Source organism: Stegostoma tigrinum, chromosome 29 (assembly GCF_030684315.1).
Source record: "Stegostoma tigrinum isolate sSteTig4 chromosome 29, sSteTig4.hap1, whole genome shotgun sequence".
Taxonomy (NCBI): Eukaryota; Metazoa; Chordata; class Chondrichthyes; order Orectolobiformes; family Stegostomatidae; genus Stegostoma; species Stegostoma tigrinum.
This window is the reverse complement of record NC_081382.1, coordinates 23,753,587-23,777,601: the sequence shown is the minus strand read 5'-3', so window position 1 is coordinate 23,777,601 and position 24,015 is coordinate 23,753,587. Positions and strand designations below refer to the sequence as shown.

The following is a 24,015-nucleotide window of genomic DNA, read 5'->3' as shown; positions in this document are numbered from 1 at the left end:
AGCCAGAAGAACTCGCCTTTTCCTAGGTATTCCAGAACTGAGCGCCATCTCTGTCACTGGCACTGTCTTTACATTGTGCATCCAGACAAGCACCATTACTCTGGACTTCCACTCCCTGGTTGCCAATATCTGCCTCAGATATGGCAGAGCATCCCAATTTTCAGGCAGGGACCTAGAGGTCCTGGTGGATGGGGTGATGCAGACAAGGAAGCCACCACAATATGCCATGTAAACGTGGTCCAAGGTTGCCATCGGGGTCAGTGTATAGCCCTGTAGGTGGAAGGTCAATGACGTTCACTGATCTGCCAGGCTAAGAGCGAACATCTTCTCTCCAACACCCCCCACTAAGGCTCATGCTTTTCCCTCTTGCTATCCTCTTCAGCTTCCCTCCACACTGTTAACCCAGTATAGCTTCTGTGCTGCTTAATTGCTCCTTCAGAACACCTTACCACCTTTTTTAGCAGCTTTGCCACTCACTTCTATCTCTTTCATACCTCCCTTTCCATTATTCCAGGAGAAGACAATTCACAATAGGGCAGAAAAAGCCAAAATGGCTAATGAGTTGTCCAACATTCTGCTTCTCACCCATTTCAAGTAGAGGGTCCTGACCCTGAGTGCCCTGAGTGGCTGACTGACTGTATCCACACCCTTGATTGGAGGTTAGTGGCTGTTCTTCACTGACTGAGCCAGTACCCTCTGATTGAAGGGTCTCCCTTGGCTTGACTGATGACTGTTCATGACAAGCTTCCTGGTTTTGTATCTGTGCTAAAAGACAAGAGGTACTGAGAGCCTGGTAACTCTGGCTGAAGGGGCACACCACCATAAGCCAAAGTAAGGCAAGTAATGTAGGGATGCTGAGAGTATCCAGGACAGCTCAAAGGGAGTGAAGTGAACACAGAGAGCAAGTGACCAGCCCTGGTTTATTCCGCAAGCTGGGTACCTGTTGTTGCACACAAACCTGTACAAGGTGACAGTCTAGAGGAGGAAATGGTGAACTAGAGTCAGTAGGTAACTGCTTTGGCATTTGTGTCAGGATCGTCAACATCTAGTTTCCTCGTAGCAGAGGAATATTTACCAGCTGCGAATTTACAAGGTGGGATCTGCAGTTAATAAGGCCAGCAACAAATAATAAACCATAGATAACACAGTGCGGCGCTGGAGGAACACAGCAGGCCAGGCAGCAGAGGAGCAGGAAAGCTGACAATTCAGGTCGGGACCCTTCTTCAGAAGAAAGACCCGAAACATCAGCCTTCCTGCTCCTCTGATGCTGCCTGGCCTACTGTGTTCCTCCAGCTCCAGTGTCATCTCTGACTCCAGCATCAGCAGTTTGTACTATCTCTGAGTTAATAATAAACCATATTATTTATTAGGCATCTCGCCATTCCATTGCGAGAACCGTGTCCCAACACCTGGAACACTGTTGGAAAATGCAGCTACTTGCTCTTGACATCGAGAATAACTTCTCACACAATTCTCCCAGATTTTCCGCTCTCGCGTAGATTGTTCAGGCCCTGTAAGATTCTGCCCCAAGTGTCAGCTGTCTATACAACCATGAAGGGGATACCACTGCTTCACAATCGTCGTCACAAGTTTAGAAAAGAGAAATAGCCTTTGAAAATTGCTGGTAAAATGATCAAGAAGAGGAATTTTGGGCCTGAGTATTACTTTTCTCTTCTTACTTCAGGATGCTATGGCTAATTGCAAAGTCTCTGCATTATCAGGACTAAGACCACAAATCGAACCTGAGACAGTCCTCAGTCAGAATCCACAACAAATCAAGCCAAATACTAATGAAATGAGTCATTTGCAGTGAAACTGATCACTGATGGCAAATTCAGAACGTAGTTGGATCAACTGTTCATCCAAAACTAGCTCCAGTTAATTCCAGTCTATAATGTAAATTAATGAAATGAATAACTGTTTTAAATGAATTATTGGTTTATAATTGCCTAAAATAAAGGATGTGATGCATGAACTACACTATACTAAACTGTATCTGATTTGTATAAGTCAATAAGTTTGAAGTAATCATTCCCACAGGCTCCCATTATGTTTTGGTTCAATATAGTCAGGAAGCCATTTTCTCTCTTGTAATTCTGCACATTGTTTTGGGCATTGTGGGGTGGTTGTATGAAAGTTTTATGGTTCAACTATTATCATGATTTTATGAAGACATTTACATTGCAAACCAGCGCAGCATTCAGTGGCAGTTGCCTGCTGTGTCCAAACTGCAGTAAACATAACTCATGACAACCACAGTGCTGTTAAATGCCTATGAAGATAAAGTTTATGCTGTGGTTTGGTCCCAGTGGAGAAGTTAACACAGTAACAATTGGAAGCTGCACTTCATAAACTTCAAATTTCGGATTGTTTTTATCATTTGATAAAATTCAAACAGCCAAACCCATGAGAATAGATACAAGTCACTTCTTAAGACTGCAACACAAACATTAGATCTAATTTATTTAATTTGTACCATTTTGCTGCAAGTGAAAATTAACCATTTACACATGCTGTTTACCCATTGCCCCATGCTATGGTTATATTTATTGCATTGCACTCTGATATCTGATATCAAAAGGTACTCCCTTACAATCAGTTCTAATATCGCACACTTATCACATGTTCCATGTGCACGCATCCAAGTTTTGATTCACCACAATGCTTGCAAAATTGTTACTGTTCTCTTATTTGTATAAAGAAGTATATTTACTGCATGTTTTAAACTGAATAGCATGTATGTCTCTATGTTACTTCTGAAATCTGTTTCGGTGAACATATGCAAGCATCTCAAAGTAAGTACACTTTGCAAGCTGTGGAGGAGAAGATGTTTGCACATTTAGTAAAATAAAATGCAAAGCAACTTAAGATTGTTATTGATGATGTTCTATTTGTGCCAAGGAAACAGAGAATTATCTAAGGATAATACAGAAGTATTGAAACATTGTTGCTGGTCCCTGGCTTTTATCAGAGCAACAAACAGTCGCTGAATCATTATCAGGTCCAAAGCAAGATAACCAATTCCTGATGCGTTCTTCTTCAATCCCTTTTTGCCTCAGATGAACAGAATTATTTGTCCAAACCAATCAATAGGTCAGGCTTGTTAATAGCAACATCAGTAATTAGCCATTGCCCTCTGGATGTTGTGCTGTTCTGTGTTTCAAGTTAGGCTGCTGGAGAACTTCAGAAACAGGAGTTTACACATTTAGTCAAAAGTTACTCATGAGCTATCTGTTCTATACAATGCTGTAGGCATTATTTTATTCAAATCACTTTTACATAATTTAGCCTGTTTTATAACATAATGGCAATAGCTAAAAATTTAAATTTGCTGCAATGTAGTGCCTAGGTTAGTCATATTTAATTGAAACCCACTCAAAATATTTTTCACATTTAACCAGTTGGGGGCCTGCATTTTCAGAACCATCGTGGAAATGGTAGCTGTGAGCAGCTGTACCTGTATGATTATTATACCCAGCATCAAGCAATGGTAAACCTGGCACTTCTCTTGGCATGACATCCTACACTCTTCATTGAAGCAAGATGGATCCTCTTTCTCCATAGTAATAGCTGAATGGTGGGATATGCCGGGCTATGAATTAGCAAATTATGTTTGGAACAGGATTCTGCAGCTGTTGATTGTCCACACCACCTCATGAATGCCCGGCCTTTACTGGCTAGATCTGTCCAGAGTCTGCTCCATTTACCACGGTGGTGACATCACGCAAATTGATGCAGGATATGTTCAATGTGATGATGGAGGTTCTTCTCTGTAAGGATTAGGTGGGTGGACACTCAGCGATGATTTTGGTACGCACATATCCACGACAGACAGGTTGTCGAGAATGAGGTGAGGTATGATTTTCCTTTATTGTTGGTTCCTGACCACTAGCTCAGTCCAGCAGAAATATCCTTCAATGGTCTATCAGTTGTGCTGGAAATTTAAATGTGCCACCGAGAGCACATTCTGCATTCTTACCATCATCCATACTTCCTCCAACTCATGTTCAACATGGAGCAGTATTGATTCATCAGCTGAGAGAAGATGGTGCATGGTAAACAGCAGGAGGTTTCCTTTCCTGTGTTTAACCTGATCCGGTGAGAAGTGATGAGGTGCGGAGACGATGTTGAGGACTGCTAGGGAAACCCTCTCCCGACTCTGCTCGGTGGACAGGACGTATCTAGGGATGGTAATGGTGGTGCCTGGGACATTGTAAGATATGTTTCTGTATGACTATCTGTCTGTGAAGCAGTTCTGCCCAATTTTGTACTAGGCCCCAGATGTTAGTAAGGAGGAGTTTCAGGGTCAACAGCACTGTACTTTTCATATTATCATTTCTGGTTCCTAAGGTGCCATCTGGTTCAATTTCATTTTTTCAGGTTTTGTAGAGATTAGTACAACTGATTGATCTGCTCAGCCATTTCATTGGACACTTCAGAGTCAACCACATTTTTTGTTCAATTCATTTGTGGGCACCCCTGGCTGGGCCATCATTTCATGCCCATCTGTAGTTACCCTTGAGAAGCTGGTGGTGAGCTGCCTTCTTGAACCACTGCAGCCCACTTGCTGTAGGTCGACCCACAATGCTATTTGGGAGGGAATTCCAGGATTTTGACCCAGTGTCAGCAAAGGAACTGCAATATACTTCCAAGTCAGGACAGTGAGTGGTTTGGAGGGGAACCTGAAGATTATAGTGTTCCCATATATCTGCTGCCCTTGTCCTTCTAGATGGAAGTGATCATGGTTTTGGAAGGTGCTGTCTGAGGATCTTTGGTGAATTTCTGCATTGCATCTCGTAGTTAGTGCACACTGCTGCTACTGAGCATCTGTGGTGGAGGGAGTGAATGCTTGTGCATGTAGTGCCAATCAAGTAGATTGCTTTGTCCTGGATGGTGTCAAGCTTTTTGGGTATTGTTGGGGCTGAACTCATCCAGGCAAGTGGGGAGTGTTCCATACCACTCCTGACATTTGTTTTGTAGATGGTGAACAGGCTTTGAGGAGTCAGGAGGTAGTCACTCGCTGTAGTGAGTCCAACTGGAGTTTCTGGGCAATGATAACACCCAGTTATAGTTGATAGTAGGGGATTCAGTGATGGTAGCACCATTGAATGTCAATGGGCAGTGGTTATGTTGTCTCTTATTGAAGATGGTCATAGCCTGGCATTTGTGTGGCACAAATGTTACTTGCCACTTGTCAGCCCAAGCCTGGATATTGTCTAGACCTTGTTGCAGTTGAACACGGACTGCCTCAGTATCTGAGGAGTCACGAATGGTGAAGAACATTGTGCAATCATTGGCAAACATCCCCACTTCTGACCTTATGATGGAGGAAGAATGACAGGCACAAGAATGATAGTAAAATGTAGGATATGCAGGGTAGTTTGACCTTGGAGCAGGATAATAGATCAGCACAATATGGTGGGCCAAAGGGCCTGTACTGTACAGTACTGTTCTATGTTCTCTTTGTTCTAATAATCTGCTTCTATAATTTTCAAACTGAAGACGAGAACTGACTGTTGGTGTCATTAAAGATGGACATCTCCTAGGCATTCACATGGTATTCCACTGTCCACTTTTAAAAAAAGATGTGCTTAAAAAGGAGACTCAAGTGGTTCATTTTAATATTAAATGCAGAATTTCAAGGCTCAAAATAATGTTGTGGAACAACAACAAAAAGCTAAGCAAATACTTTAGCCCACTTTTTCTGGTCTCCGATTGTTGGAAACCAGAATGCACCCCGAAAGATGTCCAGCAGGATGCAATGTGGTAAATAACCAGAAATTTAAGCTTCCCGTAGGCAATTCGTCTACTTCTGGAAGCCTCCAAAAGAGACACCAGTTTTGAAAGTGTTGTCACCTATTCTTACTGATTGCAGTCAATGAGTCAGAAAGTCAAGGACCCAGTTACACAGGGGGCGATCAAAATATAAGTCATGGAGCTTACAGCTAACTTTGTTTGGAATGATGGTGTTGAAGGCAGTGCTGTAGTCAATAAGTAGGAGCCTGACATAGATATCCTTGAAAGCACCTTGGTAGGCTCTGACTTACTTTAGTTAGCCAAGGTAAAGCTAGAATATTTAAAAGCTGCTGTCACTTGTGGTTAACCATAAAACTGAGATCAGCCCCACAATTATTCATACTGGCCATGCAGCCTGGATACCATCCAATGCCCACCCACGAACTCCTGATCTACCTGTCCCATGGATACCCAAGCATACTCCTTGGCACCTGACCCACTTTACAATCTCACCAACAGCCTGGCACACTACCCCTCACTTACATTCTCCCTAACACCATTACCCACACACCTTGTAACCCAACCACCTGGCAGCTCACCCACCCCTCACATTTCCCCCCAGCCCATCATCTACTCTCCTGGCTATCAAGCCCCTACCACAGCTGGTATTCTACACTATCAACCATTCATGGCATCCTGGCCCCTCACCCACCTAGTAGCCTACACCCTCCCACTGTCCTGGATCCAATCAGTTAGAGTTGTTCTGACAGTATTCTGAAATGCGTGGCTATTATTATCTGAATGATAAATTACCACTGCATATAACAATCATTGTCTTACCAGCCTCGCATGAAATACTATATGTATCAGTAACTATTTACTAGGGAGGTGATCGCCTAGTGGTATTATTGCTGGACTGTTAATCCAGAGACCCAGAAAATGTTCTGGGGACCTGGGTTCAAATCCCACCATAGCAGATGGTGGGATTTGAATTCAATAAAATATCTGGAATTAAGAATCTCATGATGACCATGAATCCATTGTCAACTGTTAGGAAAAAAAAACCCTCTGGTTCACTAATATCCTTTAGGGAAGGAAATGTGTCATCCTTATCTGGTCTGGCCTATATGTGACTCCAGACCCACAGCAATGTGTTTGACTCTAAATTGCCTTCTGGGTAATTAGGGTTGGACAATGAATGCTGCCTAGCAGCAATGCCCACATCCCATGAATGAATAAAAAAACCCCCACCGTATTAAAAATCTCAATGTTTGCGTGTGGTTCCGATCAACATTTTCCATTGTGCTGCAAACAATTGCATTGTTCCCTCATCTCCCTATCCCACCCTACAAGAAGCATTGTCATTGTTGGCCCAAATGTATAATCACGCTCATATAGGCAATTCCATCGTAAAATTGGACACAGGAATCAGACTGGAGGCCTGTGACCAGCAATGTGCCATACGGTTGGGTACTGGGTCCATTGTTTTTTCTCATTTGTATGAATAATTTTGATGTGAACATAGGAACTATGGTTAGCAAGTTTGCACATGACACTAAAATTGGTGGTGTAGTGGTCAGTGAACAAGGTTACCTCAGAGTAAAACAGGATCTTGATCAGATGGGCCAATGGGCTAAGGAGTGGCAGATGGAGTTTAATTTAGATAAATATGAAGTGCTGCATTTTGTAAAGGCAAACCAGGGCAGGACTTATAGATGAAATGGTAAGGTCCTGGGGAGTGTTGCTGAGCAAAAAGACCTAGGAGCACAGGTTCATATTTCCTTGAAAGTCAAGACACAGATAGACAGGGTAGTGAAGGTGGCGTTTGGTATGCTTGCCTTTATTGGTCAGCGTATTGAGTATAGGAGTTGGGAGATAATGCTGCAGATGTACAGAACATTGGTTCGGCCACTTTTGGAGTATTGAATGCAATTCTGATCTCCTTCCTATAAGAAGAATGTTGTGAAGCTGGAAAAAGTTTAGAAAGGATTTATAAGGATGTTGCCAAGATTGATGGGTGTGAGCTACAAGAAGATGCTCAATAGGCTGGGGTTATTTTCCCTGGAGTGTCAGAGGGTGAGGAATGACCTTATAGAGATTTATAAAATCATGAGGGGCATGGATGGGGTAAATAGGCAAGGTCTTTTCTCCAGTGCAGGGCAGTCCAAAACTAGAGGGCATAGGTTTAAGCTGAGAGTGGAAAGTTATAAAAGGGGCCTAAGGGGCAACTTTTTCCTGTCAAGGGTGGTGTGTGTGTGGACTGAGCTGCCAAAGGAAGCGGTGGAGGCTGGAACAATTACAGCATTTAAAAGGCATCTGATGGGTAAATGAATGGGAAGGGTTTGGAGAGATATACGACAAATGCTGGCAAATGGGACTAGATTTACATTGGATATCTGGCTGGCATGGACAAGTTGAACCTAAGGATCTGTTTCCGTGTTGTATATTTCCATGACTCTAAAAAGGATCAGAATGGTTGGCTTCAGTTAAGGGTTGAATTATATGTGAGCTTCTTGGTTCAATGTTCTTTTCATTTAACTACTGCACCTGTGAACTATGTGTGCTTTCTTTCAAATCACTTAACTAAAAGAAAATCACCAGTGTATGTAAAAAAGGCTGTACTCAAAGATATTTGGAAAGACACCAAATTAAGCTTGTGAACTTTGATGTTTTGCATCAACAGAATCAGAGAACATAAATTTCATGCACAACGTAATTCACAATTCCACCCCAAGCAATTCTAGTTGTTGTTCTATCCGAAGTATTAATGAGTTAGTACTGGGGAGAACAGTGATCCATCGTGTAATGCAAATCATCAGGCCTGACTTCAGATGATAATATTGGAACCAGTTGCTGTTAATGTACCTCCGAAGTACCCAAGTTGGCTGAAGGATCTGATTCCAGTGTTGTGAACAAATTTCCAATGTTTTCATACCTAAAGCTGAATGGGAGCACTGCTTACTGCTGTCTGATAGTATTTAGTGATTCAAAGGCGGACAAATAAATTAACTGATTAAATGGAAAAGATGGTGTACCAGGTAATCATAATTTAATAACTATGAAAGTTTATGCTTTGCTGTGGTTTTGCATCAATGGCTTTTGCATTGCAACTTGTCCTTAGAGGGACAAGATAATCTCTTCCAAACACTTCATTCATAGTGCACTAATACATGTTTGCCCATTTCTGGAACAAAGATGAAGGAATGATTGACTAAAAGGAAAGTCATAAGCTTACTTTAGGTAATGGATTGAAAAGTGATTTTCTTTTGTTTTAGCTTAGAGTAGAAATTGAGGAAAAGCAAATTATTCAAAAAGGAGGTAGCAGCTGAGTATGTGATTGTATGTTACAACATCTAAACCAAGCTAAAAATAAACTCCCACTTCACAGCTCTGCATTGTGCTACAATTTTAAGTGAGCTTTTGCTCACTGGAGGTTTATCAATTGATGAGCAGGTTCAATAGGCCCCCCCCCCCTGAGAAAATTAAACTCTGCTGCTGTGTGGTCAATTTTGGGATCTTTTCCTACACAAACTGTTAGATTTATTTTCATCTGAAAGCAGTTTAAAATATTAACACTTTCAGAATAACCTCTCGGGCTTCACATTGATTCAGATTATTTCACTAATACTGTCAGTTGGAAAACACAGTAATCCATTTTAGTGGAGAAGAGCTAGAAGAGCTAAAAGAGCTGGAAATCCCACAGCCAGGAAGACGTCTAACAGAGAAAATATTGTCTTCACAATTCATTTGTAATGCTAAATAAAACTGATAGAGACGCTGCTGACCTTATAATAATGGAAGACAATAAAATTGCTGCACAAGGTTTACATGTTAAAATGCCATATATTATTCTACTGAGAATAGAAATAAGTAGAGTGCTTAAGTTATGAGGCAGTGTATTTAGGGTTGGCTAGCTCAGTTGACTGGACAGCTGGTTTGCAATAAAGAGGAAATGTAAACAGCACGGGCTTAATTTCTGTACCGGCTGAGGTTACAATGAAGATCCCACCTTCTCAACCCCACACCTTGCCTGAAGTTTGGTGACCCTCACATTCAACTCACTGCTAATTGTTTTTCTCTAATGAGAGAGTGGGACTAGGGTGACTTTATTATTTTGTGTATATTTCTTTGTGCTCCATTTTCTCAGTATGTTCCCACTTAATGGCATGTCAACTTCCCATTTAATACTACCGAAAAGGTAGCCTCAAGACACTGATTCACATTTAATGATAATCCATAACCTTTATGTGATTTTGCATGAGTTAAATTAGCAAAATAAGGAATTCAAGACAGTTTTGTTGCTGCACGCTGTTTTCTTGTGTATCATTTTAATAAATACATAGAAACTAACAGTGAGCGTAGGCCATTCGGCCCTTTGAGCCTGTTCCACCATTCAATATGATCATAGTTAATCATCCAACTCAGCATACTGTTTCTGCTTTCACCCCATACTCTTCGAGCCCTGCAGTCTTGAGTACTATATCTAATACCTTCTTCAATGTTTTGGTCTTAACTGCTTTCTATGGAAAAAGTATCCACAGGCTCACCATTCTCTGAGTGAAGAAATTTCTCCTCACTTCAGTTCTAAAATATCTTCTTGAAAGCATTCATTTTCATTTTCTTTACAGCCTGGTATAACATTTTCAAATGCTAATATATTTAAATACTAATCATATATTCTTTTGGTGGGCCTTTTAATTTAAAATGTCTGTTTGACATTCCATTCACTGATAAAAGGAAAGGAGTTGACCGAGAGGTACCTAATAGAGAGAGTTACATCTGATGGTAAATGGTACAGAGTAAGTAAAGTACAAATGCAGTTTTGTGGAATAAAAGGCACAGACTCAAGTGGATAAGTGTCAAAACTGGTATTAGTTTCAGAAAGACCATCAGATAAATGCTGACAAATATATGAAAGCAAGTTCTGGAGAGGGAATTCAATGAAAAAGTCCAGGCAAGGAATGATAAAGGGTTCAGTTGTGCATGTTGATAGATATACTGAATTCTTTTGCCAAATAGATGAGCTAGCATTCTTATCTAATATTTGGAATGTTTTCATTTTGGTGTGTGAGCAATATAAGTACTACACCTTTGGTATAATTCTGCCACAGCATGCAAATACGTATACTCAGAAGATGGACAATGAAAATGATAATCTCAGGAAAGATAACTAGTTTGCCATTGTCTGAAACACTGTTACATCACCAGCATTAATGGTGTTTAGGATCACCAGAGTTAATTTTATTTGTAAACTTGCAGATGTACTAGTGGTCAGTGAAAACACATTTTTGTGTTGAGTGTGGAGAATTTCAGTTTCCGTCAGTTAAGGGGGTGGACAGTGCAATGTAGATTTGATTGGGATGTCATAATGTGCATTTAATGGAATATTCGACTCTCAATTTTTGTAGGATAGTGCTGGTGGGATGGGATTCATCTGCATGATATACTGCAGACGTAGCTTAAACTACATAACTTTCCAAAAGGCAATCTTTTGCTGGTGAGAAGATGATGCCGCTTTGAAATCAAATGGTATGCGATTTCCACACAACGAATTCAGTATTAAAAGACAAGGTTGTAAAAGAATCTTAAATCCATGCCCTCCTGCATCCCCAACACCCACTCACCAGTGAGCCACTCAAGATTTCACAAAAAAATTCATGTTCATTTTGCTTGCATCCATTAATTACAGTCATTCAGAAACATTGAATGAAGGACTAAAATATTCAAAGAACCTAGCTAATAATACACGAAATCAACAAGACTCTGCTCTTAAAAAGTAACAGAATTAATGCTGAGTGGGTGAATTCGAAACAGAGTTTTCTGTTCCTTAGGTTGGTTTGCAATCTCTAATGTTGTAAGAAAGCTCGCATTCCAGTTTCTGCATTTAATAATTTGCAAGGTTTTTAACCAACAAAACTCATTTTTGCGTATACCTCATTTTATTATGCTATACCTTGACCTAAAATTTTAACTTGTTCTAGCACTGCCAATTTGAAGGACAAGGACAGCAAATATATGGGACACTGACACCTGCAAGCTCCCCTCCAAACTACTCAACATCCAAAATTGGGAACATATTGCCATTCTTTCAGTGTCGCTGGTTCAAGGCCCTGGAAATCCCTCCCCAGTTGTAGATGTATCTACTCACAATGGACTGCAGTGGTTTAAGAGGGCAGCTCACCACTACCTTCTCAAAGGCAACTAGGGATGTGGTGATAAACATTGATTCATTAATTGGGGTCACATATAGACCCCCAAACTGCAGTGGTGATGTCGAGAATGGCATTAAACAGGAAATTAGAGATGCATGTGATAAGGGAACATTGGTAATCATGGGTGATTTTAACCTGCACATAGATTGGGCAAATCAAATTAGTCACAATGCCATAGATCAAGAATTCCTGGAGTCTATACGAGATTTTTTTGGGCAATATGTGGAGGAACCAACTAGAGAGCAGGCCATCTTAGACTGGGGACAGTGTAATCAGAAGGGAATCATTGCCAATCTAGCTACATGAGACCCCTTGGGGAAGAGCAACCATAACATGATAGAATTTTATTATCAAGATGGAGAGTGAGGTTGTTGATTCAGAGTCTAAAATGTTAAACCTTAATAAAGTTGGCCTCGATAGATTGAGGAGAGTTACTTAAAGGGACGACAGTGGATAGGCAATGGCAAACATTCAGGGAAAGCATAGGGGAACTGCTACAACTGTTTATTCCTGTCAGTCACAAAAGCAAAATGGGTAAGAGGGCCAATTCATGGCTGACAAAGGAAGTAAGAGATGGTATCTGATCCAAGGAAGAAGCATACAAATTGGCCGAGAAAAATAATAAATCTGAGGATTGGGAGTAGTTTAGAATTCAGCAGAGATACCAAGAGATTAGCTAAGAAGGGGGAAATAGGGTATGAAAGTAAGCTTGCAGGGAACATAAAGACTGATGCTAGGAGCTTCTATAGGTGCGTGAAGAGAAAGAGATTAGTCAAGACAAATGTAGGTCCCCTACAGACAGAAATGGGAGAATGTATATGACAAAGAAATGGCTGAGGAAATGAATACTTACATTGGTTTTGACTTCACAAAAGAGGACACAAATCAGATACCAGAATTGCTGGAGGAAGCAAGATTTAGTGAGTGGGAAGAGCTAAGGGAGATCAACAATGGTAGAGAAATGGTACTGGGAAAATTGATGGGATTGAAGGCGGATAAATATATAGGGCCTAATAATCTACATCCCAGAGTACTTAAGGAAGTAGATATAGAAATAACGGATGTATTGGTGGTCATCATCCAGAGTCTGTAGACTCTGGAAAATTAGATGGCGAATATCACTCCAATATTCAAAAAGGGAGGTAGAGAGAAAACAGTGAAATGTAGACCAGTGAGCCTAACATCAGTTCTATGGAAAATTCTTGAAATCATTGTCAAGGATTTTATAGCAGAGCATTTAGAAAGCAGTGGCAGGATCAGACAGAGTCAGCATGAATTTATGAAGGGGAAATCATGCTTGCTAAATCTGTTGGAGTTCTATGAAGATGTAGCTGGTAGAGTTGACAAAGGGGAGCCATTGATGTACTATATTTGGACTTTTAGAAAGTGTTTGACAAGTCCCACATAAAATATTAAAGCTCAAAAGAATTGGGAAAGTGTATTGAGATGGATGGGAAATTGGTTTACACAGAGGAAACAAAGTGTAGGAATTGATGGGTCCTTTTCAAATTGGCAGGCAATAACTAGTGGGGTTCCACAGGGATTGGTGCTAAACCCCAGCTATTCATGATATATATTAATTATTTAGATGAGGGGACAAAATGCAACATCTCAAAGTTTGCAGATTATACCAAGTTAAGTGGGATGGTGAAATGTGATGAAGGTACAAAGATCCTTCAGCATGATCTGGACAGTTTGGGGGAGTGGGCAAAATGACAGTTGCTATATAATTTGCATCAATGTTAACATTATTCGCTTTGGAAGTAAAAACAAGAAGGCAGATTAATACCTAAATGGCTGTAAATTGGGAGAGGGGAGTGCACAGTGGGACCTGGGTGTCCTTGTGCACCAGTCGCTGAAGGTAAGCATGCAGGTGCAGCAGGCGGTAAAGAAGGCAAACTGTATGTTGGCCTTCATTGTGAGAGGTTTCGAGTACAGGAGCAGGGATGTGTTGTTGCAGTTATACAGGGACTTGCTGAGGCCACACCTGGAATATTGTGTGCAGTTTTGGTCTCCTTTTCTGAGGAATGATGCTCTTGCTCTCGAAGGAGAGTGGCAAAGGTTTACCAGGCTGATTCCAGGGATGGCGGTTCTGAGGAGAGATTGACCAGGTTGGGATTATTTTTGCTGGGGTTCAAACGAATGAGGGGTGATCTTATAGAGACTTATAAAATTCTAATGGGACTGGACAGGGTAGATGCAGGGAGAATGTTCCTGATGGTGGTTGTGTCCGGAACCAGGGGTTACAGTCTGAGGATTCTGGGTAGACAATTTTGGACAGAAATGAGGAGACATTTCTTCACCCAAAGAGTGGTGAGCTGTGGAATTCATTACCACAGGAAGTAGTTGATGCCAAAACATTGAATGCAGTCAAGAGGTGACTAGATGTGGCACTTGGGGTGAATGGGATCAAAGATTATGGGGAGAAAGCAGGATTAGGCTACTGAGTTGGATGATCAGCCATGACCATGAAGAATGGCGGTTCAGTCTCAAAGGGCTGAATCTCCTCCTCCTGCTCCTATCTTCTATGTTTCTATGATTCAGCTAGTGCTGCCTACGTGCTGTGGGTTAATGAAAAGAGTGGCAGCAAGGAGATTAAGCATATATGACTGTGTCAATGTCTGCCCTGATGTATGATATCAGAAAGGAAGAAAATCTCTTGAATAGAATATCACCTGCAGCTGCAGAAGTAGCACTGGAACAATGTATTCTCTCCCATTATGTCAGGACCACTGCAGAGTTGACTGAAGTGGACTGGGATAGATATGAATTCCAGGAGTTGATGTACAGAGGCAGATATGAAGGAAAATAGTTCATGGCTCACAACGTAGATATATCCCAGTGAAGAAGAAGAATTCTTTTAAAGGGATCAACCAACCATGGTTAACCAAAAAGTTAAGGATTGTATCAAATTGAACTAAAAATGAACTATGTGGTAATGATTAGTGGTCAGACAGAGGATTAGGAACGTTTTAAAAACCAAAAAAAGAAAATCAAAGAAGTAATAAAAAGGGAAAAATAATCTTTGAGGGTAAACTATATTATGGATCAGACCAGACCCCCTCAAAATATTTAAGAAGATAGATTAGACCCTAATTTTTTCTTATTTTAAAGACAATTGCTATGTTCCAGATGCAACTTGTCTGGTCAAACTATTCTCCGTTAAGCAAAATACAATTCATTCAAACACTATAGTTAAAATACAGCAAAAAAAAGAACTTAGTGTAAATCAAGTCTACTGGAAAACTTAACAGAATAATAGATATAGCAAGTATTACTAATTAACTGTTCCAATATAGTAACATTTCATAAACCCACCTCTTGGCAAAACAGCAAATTCAAAAATCAGATTTTCCCACAAGCAATGCTTGCAATGGGAAGAGAAACCTCAGCTTCTAATTGTAATAGAGAGGAAAAAGAAGCTTTTACTTCTTTGGAACTCCAGCAGCTTTTGTTTAAAAGTAAGCCTAAGAATCTAAAAAAAACCTAGAAATCCTGGTCTGTGAGATATGGCCACACCTGGCCAGGCTGCTTCTATTGTTCCAACTTTTTAAATTGCCTCAAGACCTCACAAGCTGCTTACGTCACCATAGACTGCTTGACACTTCTCATTCAATCTTTTATTTAAAAGAAACCAGTAAAAAAAACTCTTAAAGCCACAGTATCATCACAATTAGCAAATAACATCAAAGTTTAAAGTGAACATGCGTCCTTTAAAGAATGAGGCTGGGAAAATAATACTGTGGACCCATAAAATAGCAGAAGGGTGTAAATGATACTTTCTATCAGCCTTCATAGAAGAAGATACTACTGGCATTTCAAAAATCCTAAATAACAAAGGGGAAAGCAAGGATAGGAAATAAATACAATAACAGTGAATAGAGAGTAAAGGTACTAGACAAACAATGGCTCTAAATTCTAACAAGTCCTTAAGGTATGATGGGTTACATTCTAAGATATTAGAAGAAGTAGCTACAGAATACTGGATTAATTAAAGGGAAGGTAATGGTGTGGTAGTGTTATCACTAGACTTCATCCAGAGACCCAGGTAAGTTTCTGGGTACCTGGGTTTAAATCCAGACAGTGGAATTTGAATTCAATTTTTGAAAATCTGGAATTAAGAATCAAATACTGGCCACAAATCCATTGTCAATTGTTAGGAAAAAAAACCACCTAGTTCACTAATGTCCTTTAGTGGAGGAAGCTGCCATCCTTACCTGGTGTGGTTTACCTGTGACTCCAGACCCAAAGTGATACAGTTGATTCTGAACTACCTGCTGGGCAATTAGAGATAGGCAATAAATGTTGGCCTAGCTAGTGACACCCTCATCCCGTGAATAAATTTTAAGAAGTATGAATTAGTAGTAATTTTCTAAGAATCCTTAGATTCTGAAAAATTTCCAGAGGTTTGGAAAATTACCAATGTAACACTTATATTCAAAAATGAAAAGAAGCAAAAAGCAGGTTAGTCATCTTAACATCTTTCATTACGAACATGTCAGAATTTATTAACAAGCAGGATAGATGTAGGGGAATCAGTGGATTTTTTTTTGGATTTCCAAAAAGACTTTGATGAGGTATCACAAATATGGTTGCTTAACAAGATAAGAGCCCATGGTTTTTGGGGTAATATATTAGCAAAGATGGAGGATTAGCCAACTAATAGAAGGCAGAGAGTTGGGATAAGGGACCAATTTCAGGAAAGCAACTTGTAACTACTGGAGAGTTACAGGGATAAATGCGGGGGCTACAATTATCTACTGTATATGTTAATGACTTGGATGAAAGAAATGAACATTCTGTAATTAAGAACAGTATAGTTTGTGTTCTGAAGAAGAGTCACTGTACCCAAAACATTAACTCTACTTTCTCCCCACAGATGCTATATCCAGATTTAACTCTATCTGGCATTTTTCAGTACATTGACCCATTTGATCAAGATCTCACTGTAATCTCAGAAAACCTTCTTCACTGTCCACTATGCCACCAATTCTGCTGTCATCCGCAAACTTACTAACCATGCCTTCTACATCCTCATCCAAATCATTTTTATAAATGATAAACATAAGAGGACCCAGAACTGATCCCTGTGGAACACTGCTGTCACAGGCCTCCAGTCTGCAAAGCAACCCTGAAACATCACTCTCTGGTTCCTGCTGTTAAGCCAAGTTTGACAATCCAATTGTCAATCTCACCTGAATCCCATATGACCTAACTTTACTAATTCATCTACCATGCCAAATCTTGTCAAAGGCTTTACTAAAGTCCAAGTCAACACATCTACTATTCTATCCTCATCAATCTTTTTGGTGACTTCCTCAGAAAACTCAATCAAGTTTGCAAGGTATGATTTTCCTCGTGCAAAACAGTACTGATTATCCCTAAGCAATTTTTTACCTCCCTAAATGTTCATAGAGCCTATCTTTTATAATCACCTCCAACAATTTATACACACACAAAGTCAGACTCACAGGTCTATAGTTCCCCTGCTTCTCCTTATAACATTTCTTAAACAAAAGTACAGCATTTTCCATCCTCCAGTCATCAGTTATAGATGGTGCAAACATTTCTGCATGGGGTCTTGTAATCTCCTCCCTTATTTCCCACAACATTCTGGGATACAACAGACCAGGTCCCAGAAATTTATCCACTTTTATATTCTCTCAGACCTTCTAAAAGTTCTGTTCTGTAATGTGAACTGTTTTTAAAAATCAAAATTTATTTCTCTGCATTCTCTAACCTCCACTTCTTTCTCCACAGTAAAAGCTAACGTGAGATATTCATTTAGTATGTCTCCCCTCTCCCTGGGTTCAACACAAAGATGACCTCCTTGATCTTTAAGAGACCCTACTCCCTCTTTAGTTACCCTTATTTGGCGACATTTTGAATTCTGTTTGATCTACTTTCTTTAACTATTGTCAGAAGCATGATTCAAAATATAGCTTACTTTGGGGATCATATTGTTATTCTGGCCAAATATTCATGTTTTCCATGCAAATACTTTCCTAGTCACATTCTCAGGCCAAATGGTGCCATTGGTGTTTTCAGTGGAGGATCCAGATTAAACTGTGATCTTTCCTGCACGTGGTTCAGTGCTAGGTCATAACTATCATGTTTAGTACAATTCAAGAATGGATTAGCATACCTTTGAAATGAGAGTTTATGTGTAATCCCTTAGGCTTTCAAACCTGTGTGGGGCAAGTGGTTTTCAAAAAAAAATTGAGTGTCATTATTAAATAAAGCACCTGTAGAGCAGTGTTAAATTTTAATTGGATATACTAAATCGTAAAAATTTCCATAACTATCTGAAATGGTTCATTGTATTTTTAATTAGTCAGCTTAAATTTTTAATTTGCCTTTTTGTATTCTCACCACAGGATCCGATGAAAGTCAGCCTTGAGCTAAGTCAGAACTCTTTACTCAACTGCACTGTCGTGGCTGTCAATTGCTAAATCAGATTAAAAATAAATAACATGGTGGCAGATTGCTGCCACGCTGTTGTCCTCTCGTTGGTGTAATGTGATGGGACAGGTACAGGAGAATATTGTTTAAGTTGAACTACTCTTTGTGGTCTGGTCTACTATCGTTAGTGGTTATGAAATGCAGTAGCCCTTACTGGAAACTTAGCACTTTAAAAATCACCCCCTAAGCAGCTGCAACCGAAGAGCTTAACTTGGAAAATTACTTCAGGTGCCCAAATTAAATTTACACTTGTGTGCACTTTTCAGCCTAAAGCCCAAAATAAGGACATCAATTTGTTGGTTGGTTTTCAATTTGTTACACAATGTTTGACAGCAGTGTATCAGGTTTTCTGTGCATTATCATTACCTTCCCCAGTGTATGAGGCATAAGCAGGAGAATTGAAACAAGTTTGCGGGAAGTGACTCTCTTCGGGCTGCTTAGTAAGTCTTCCCTACCTTCTCCCTCTGGCTTTATCACTGCCTCTGGCTACAAACCTGCATAATCCAGCCAGAATCAGAAAAGCATTTGTTTTCTCTACACTGTTCATTAATATTTTAAACATTCAATGTGTCAGTCAATATTTAAGATTTGAAATTCTAATACCTCCACCACTGTTGTGTACACTATAATGTTTTATATATCATGTCACGGAGTCTTCTGTACTGGGTTAATAGATTTATTGAGACCACACAATTGCTTCTTTTATTATGAGTGGAATCTAATTCAGAACTGTTCATGTACACCTTGATGATAAATTTTTTAGTGAGTGTTATCTATGAACAACTCCGTTATTGTGTTAATTCACCTAACCTCACATTTGACTGGTGTTGTCTGTACTATCCACATGCTCCATGTGTTTAAATTGTTTCTGCCATTTGCGGTTTAATCATCCCAAAATAATTTGCTCAGAAGGAGCTGAAGTGGAACCTCCAAACCATCGGGGAAGAAATTGCCTGAAGTCTTGAATGATTCCAAATACTCAGCAAATGTGTCCTCACCCATACTAGAAATGAAATTAAAAGTGGGAAATGGAGCATCAGCACCTATGTTAAAGGGTGCTGGTGTTTTGTTTTTAATCTTTTTAACAATCTTACTTACAGCCCTTCCGGTCTCCATTCTGCAATCTGTGGTTTGGATTGTCCCACTCTATGGCCATCACTGAAGCAGTTCTGGATCAACTTCCATGCATATTTTACAAGGGCAGTTAAAACACCACACATACTTAACAACTCCCTCTGGGAACCGGACAGAACCCAAAAGAGAAATGGATGTCCACTAAAAGTGAGATTCAAACACAGCATCACCCTTCCCTCACTTTTGAACAAACTTGACCATTAAGCTCCATCAGACCTCAATCATGATGAAATTAGTGAAACATAGCTATGAACCAGACAACTGTACAGAACATTGAGAGAATCTCAATACCCATCCAGATGTCTCTTAAATGTTATAATTGTACCAGCCTTCGCCACTTCCTCTGGCAGTTTATTCTATACACGTACCATCCTCTGAGTGAAAAAGTTACCCCTTAGGTCCTTTTTAAATCTTTTCTGCCTCACATTAAACTTATGCCCTCTAGTTTTGGACTTACCTACCCCGGAGAAAAGACCTTGGCTATTCACCCAATCCATGCCTGTCATGATTTTATAAACCTCCAAGAGGTCACCCGTCAGCTTCTGATGCTCTGGGGAAAATATCTCCAGCCTATTCGGCTTCTCCCTACAGCTCAAACCCTAATTTAGACACTTAAACACAAGGAGCATTTGAGGTCTTACAACTAATTATTAAAGTCATATTCCAATACTTTTTCTATTCCCAACTCATTTTAGGTTCCATCTGAACCAGTATTGTGCTTTAAAAAGTTGTTATGGTAAAATGGGTCAATGAAAGAAATGTGCCATTATTTAGTAATGTAATTACCCACAGTAGTTAGTACTAAGTGATACAGTGGACGTGCCAATTTCTAGTTCACTTTAATGTACTGGCCCTTGTTAATTCAGTCAAATTCATTGTTTATGTGGAAAAATGACCAAATCTACCCAATATAATTCATCTGGAATGTAGAACTCAAGCAATGTAAGATCCCAAAAGTAGTCTATTACCTGGGCACATTTAATTCAGCAGTCATTCAAAAGGGTATTAGCAGTTTTTTATACCCCCTTCAAGCAATTTGGAATGATTATTATCAGAGATAATGGGAACTGCAGATGCTGGAGAATCCAAGATAATAAAGTGTGAAGCTGGATGAACACAGCAGGCCAAGCAGCATCTCAGGAGCACAAAAGCTGACGTTTTGGGCCTAGACCCTTCATCAGAGAGGGGGATGGGGTGAGGGTTCTGGAATAAATAGGGAGAGAGGGGGAGGCGGACCGAAGATGGAGAGAAAACAAGATAGGTGGAGAGGAGAGTATAGGTGGGGAGCGAGGGAGGGGATAAGTCAGTCCAGGGAAGACGGACAGGTCAAGGAGGTGGGATGAGGTTAGTAGGTAGGAGATGGAGGTGCAGCTTGGGGTGGGAGGAAGGGATGGATGAGAGGAAGAACAGGTTAGGGAGGCAGAGACAGGCTGGGCTGGTTTTGGGATGCAGTGGGTGGAGGGGAAGAGCTGGGCTGGTTGTGTGATGCAGTCAGGGGAGGGGACGAACTGGGCTGGGTTTGGGATGCGGTGGGGGAAGGGAAGATTTTGAAGCTGGTGAAGTCCACATTGATACCATTGGGCTGCAGGGTTCCCAAGCAGAATATGAGTTGCTGTTCCTGCAACCTTCGGGTGGCATCATTGTGGCACTGCAGGAGGCCCATGATGGACATGTCATCTAAAGAATGGGAGGGGGAGTTGAAATGGTTTGCGACTGGGAGGTGCAGTTGTTTATTGCGAACCGAGCAGAGGTGTTCTGCAAACCAGTCCCCAAGCCTCCGCTTGGTTTCCCCAATGTAGAGGAAGAATGATTATTAACTTTGGTTTGACTGAGCTTTAAGTGATGAAACAAAAATCTGAAAAAATTATTTAATGAAAAGAAATCCAACACATTTTTCCCCTACACTGATCTCAAGAAATGGGAAAACCTCATCAGTGCCTTCTGTTTGAAATGCGCCTTCAAAACAGACCATTTTACTTTAAATTCCTGCCTCTAGTCAGCATCAAAAAAACCATTGTCAACCAACTTTAACATGCTGATATGCAAGTAGATGTAACAATGAATATAAAACATAGGCTGCATAAAAACATTGAACTGGAACAAAGCTGATGAATTCATTGAAAGCCTTCAGCCTTTCTCTGAAGAGGTTCAAAGAGAGCAGCTTTAAAAATTAGCAACAGAAATTATAAAACATAAATTTTCATGTGGAGAAAAATAAAAGTTTTCTAAGCTATTTTAATGATTTCTGAACACAATTTTGATCTCAATGATCCTCATTTCTCCTTTATATATGCCTTATTCAAATCTTGACAAAAGGTAATGAAATCTGCCCATTTCATACATACATATTGTCAGGACTGTCATCATCAACCTGTTTTGTTTTGCTATTGTCTTTAGTCTGAGAAACTCAGTTGTTCAACAATAACCGATCCTAAAATGAGATGTAAATGCTGCTTGAACAGCAGAGTATTTGTAACATTCTCTGTTTTTATTTTTCATTTGCAGAATCTGCATTATTTTCCTTCTTTGCTGAAGATAATGTGATTTCCTTAGTTCTCTCTAGATCAGAATTCACAATGGAGGGCTTACAAGCAGGAATCTATCCATTAGTTCCTAATGCCTCGAGGCCAATGCGGTTTTTCTTAAATCTAAGCGGCCGTCGTTGGAATCCAGGTTCATATGCTGATTATTAAACAAGACCACAACAAGGACAACCACATATTTTACAATTCCGGATGGCTTATTTCCAGATTGACAAACAATCAAAAAAGTGGTTGCATGACAGGCACAAAATAGGAAATGTGAAGATTTCTAAACTGCAATGTGTCACAGAGAGGAAGGAGGCAAGTTTGAAAAGTCAACAAGTAGCAAGACTTCATCCTGGATCTCTACTCCAGTGTGAATTCCAGGCTTGGTTCTACAGCTGGAACTGGTGTCCAAGCAGTCAGTTTCAGGAGGTGAGGATCAACAGGGAAAGCTATAAGCCTTCCATTTTTGGCATCAGTTTTGGAAAAGCTGACAGCAGCTCACATACATACCCATCTTCTCTGCCACTGCTTATAAAAGGTTCTTTCATTTTGCAGAAAGTGATCAAAGGATGTTTTGGATGTTGCATTTTCTCACAAGTAGTTTCAAGTATAAAAGCAGTGAAGCACTGCTGTAGTCACACAGATCTCTTGTCTGAGGTTATTTGGAGCTTAGTGTTCAGATCTGAGCTCCTCATCATATGAAAGAAACTATAGTTCATGTTTTAACATGTGAAATACACCAAGGAATTAGAGCTTAGTGTCATGAAGGCTGTCTTTAGACCATAATTTGGTGATGTCTGGCAGTTCTGGGTAACTCTTGTATCTTAATATTAAATATCTGGGAACATTTTGAAGCATCATATTTGATAGTTATCCATTGTTCACAAGGGTCTGTAAAGTAGGTTTTCACCAGTATTTTCAGTGCAGTATTACTGTAGCAAGCCTGTGTGTTCAGTACATTCCTGTACAGTGGTGAGTCCTGGACGATGGAGGTGCTAGACAGGAGAAGGTGGCGAACAATTGTACTGACAGCTGAGGCATCTGACAGTCACTGATGGTCATGCTCTCTGGAGACTGGCTGCTTGGAAGGATGTTGGAAAAGGACAGCGGAAATAAGAAGTTCACCTGGCCAAGAGGAGGGCCCAGAAAAAAAACCAAAGGTCAGCAAATTGAGAACCTTCTGTCAGCCCACTGCTGTTCTTTGCAGTAAATTTAACCAGTGTTGGCCTCCTGAGCCACAGCAAATAATACTTAACACCAGGATGACCAGCATGGCATAAACTATTGTGTCTCAAGATCAAGGGCAGGCATCAAGTTTGTAGAATATAGAGATGACTAAATGCAAGAAACTTTGATTCTTGACTGCATTCAATTACAACGAGTTTGTTCACAGCACAGTGGCTCAGTGGTTAGCACTGTTGCCTCACAGTGCCAGGGACCTGGCTTCAGTTCCACCCTCAGGTGACTGTCTGTGCGGAGTTCGCATATTCTCCCTATGTCGGCATGGGTTTCCGCTGGGTGCTCTGGTTTCCTCCCACAGACCAAAAGGTGTGCAAGCTAGGTAGATTAACCATATGAAATTGCCTTAATGTCTAGGGTGTGTACATTAGGTGGATTAGCCATGGGAAATGTAGGGTTATAGGGAAAGACAGGGGGATGGCTTAGGGTGGGATGCTCTTCAGAAAGACGGTGTGGACTTGTTGGGCCAAACAGCCTTTGACACTCTAGGGATTCTGTGATTAGCAATAGTACTTCTATTGAACAGAATTTTTTTTCCCCAATGCCTGGAACACGTTCTGAAACAAGACAAAACTCTTCTCCCCAGTAAGGTCAGAAAGCCAATATGTATTTCACTGGTTGCTCACGAGACTTGCTTGATGTTTTGGCAGAGGTCTTACAATGGGGTGCCCGCTCAGCAGGAAACAGACTTGAATTTAACCTTG

General features: G+C 40.4%; 1 protein-coding gene across 1 annotated transcript in view; it reads right to left on the bottom strand.

The window, feature by feature from the left end:
* The window catches only part of LOC125465260 (protein crumbs homolog 1-like), a 175,965-nt gene that overhangs the window by 114,025 nt on the left and 37,925 nt on the right, over window positions 1-24,015 (bottom strand). The window lies entirely within an intron of this gene.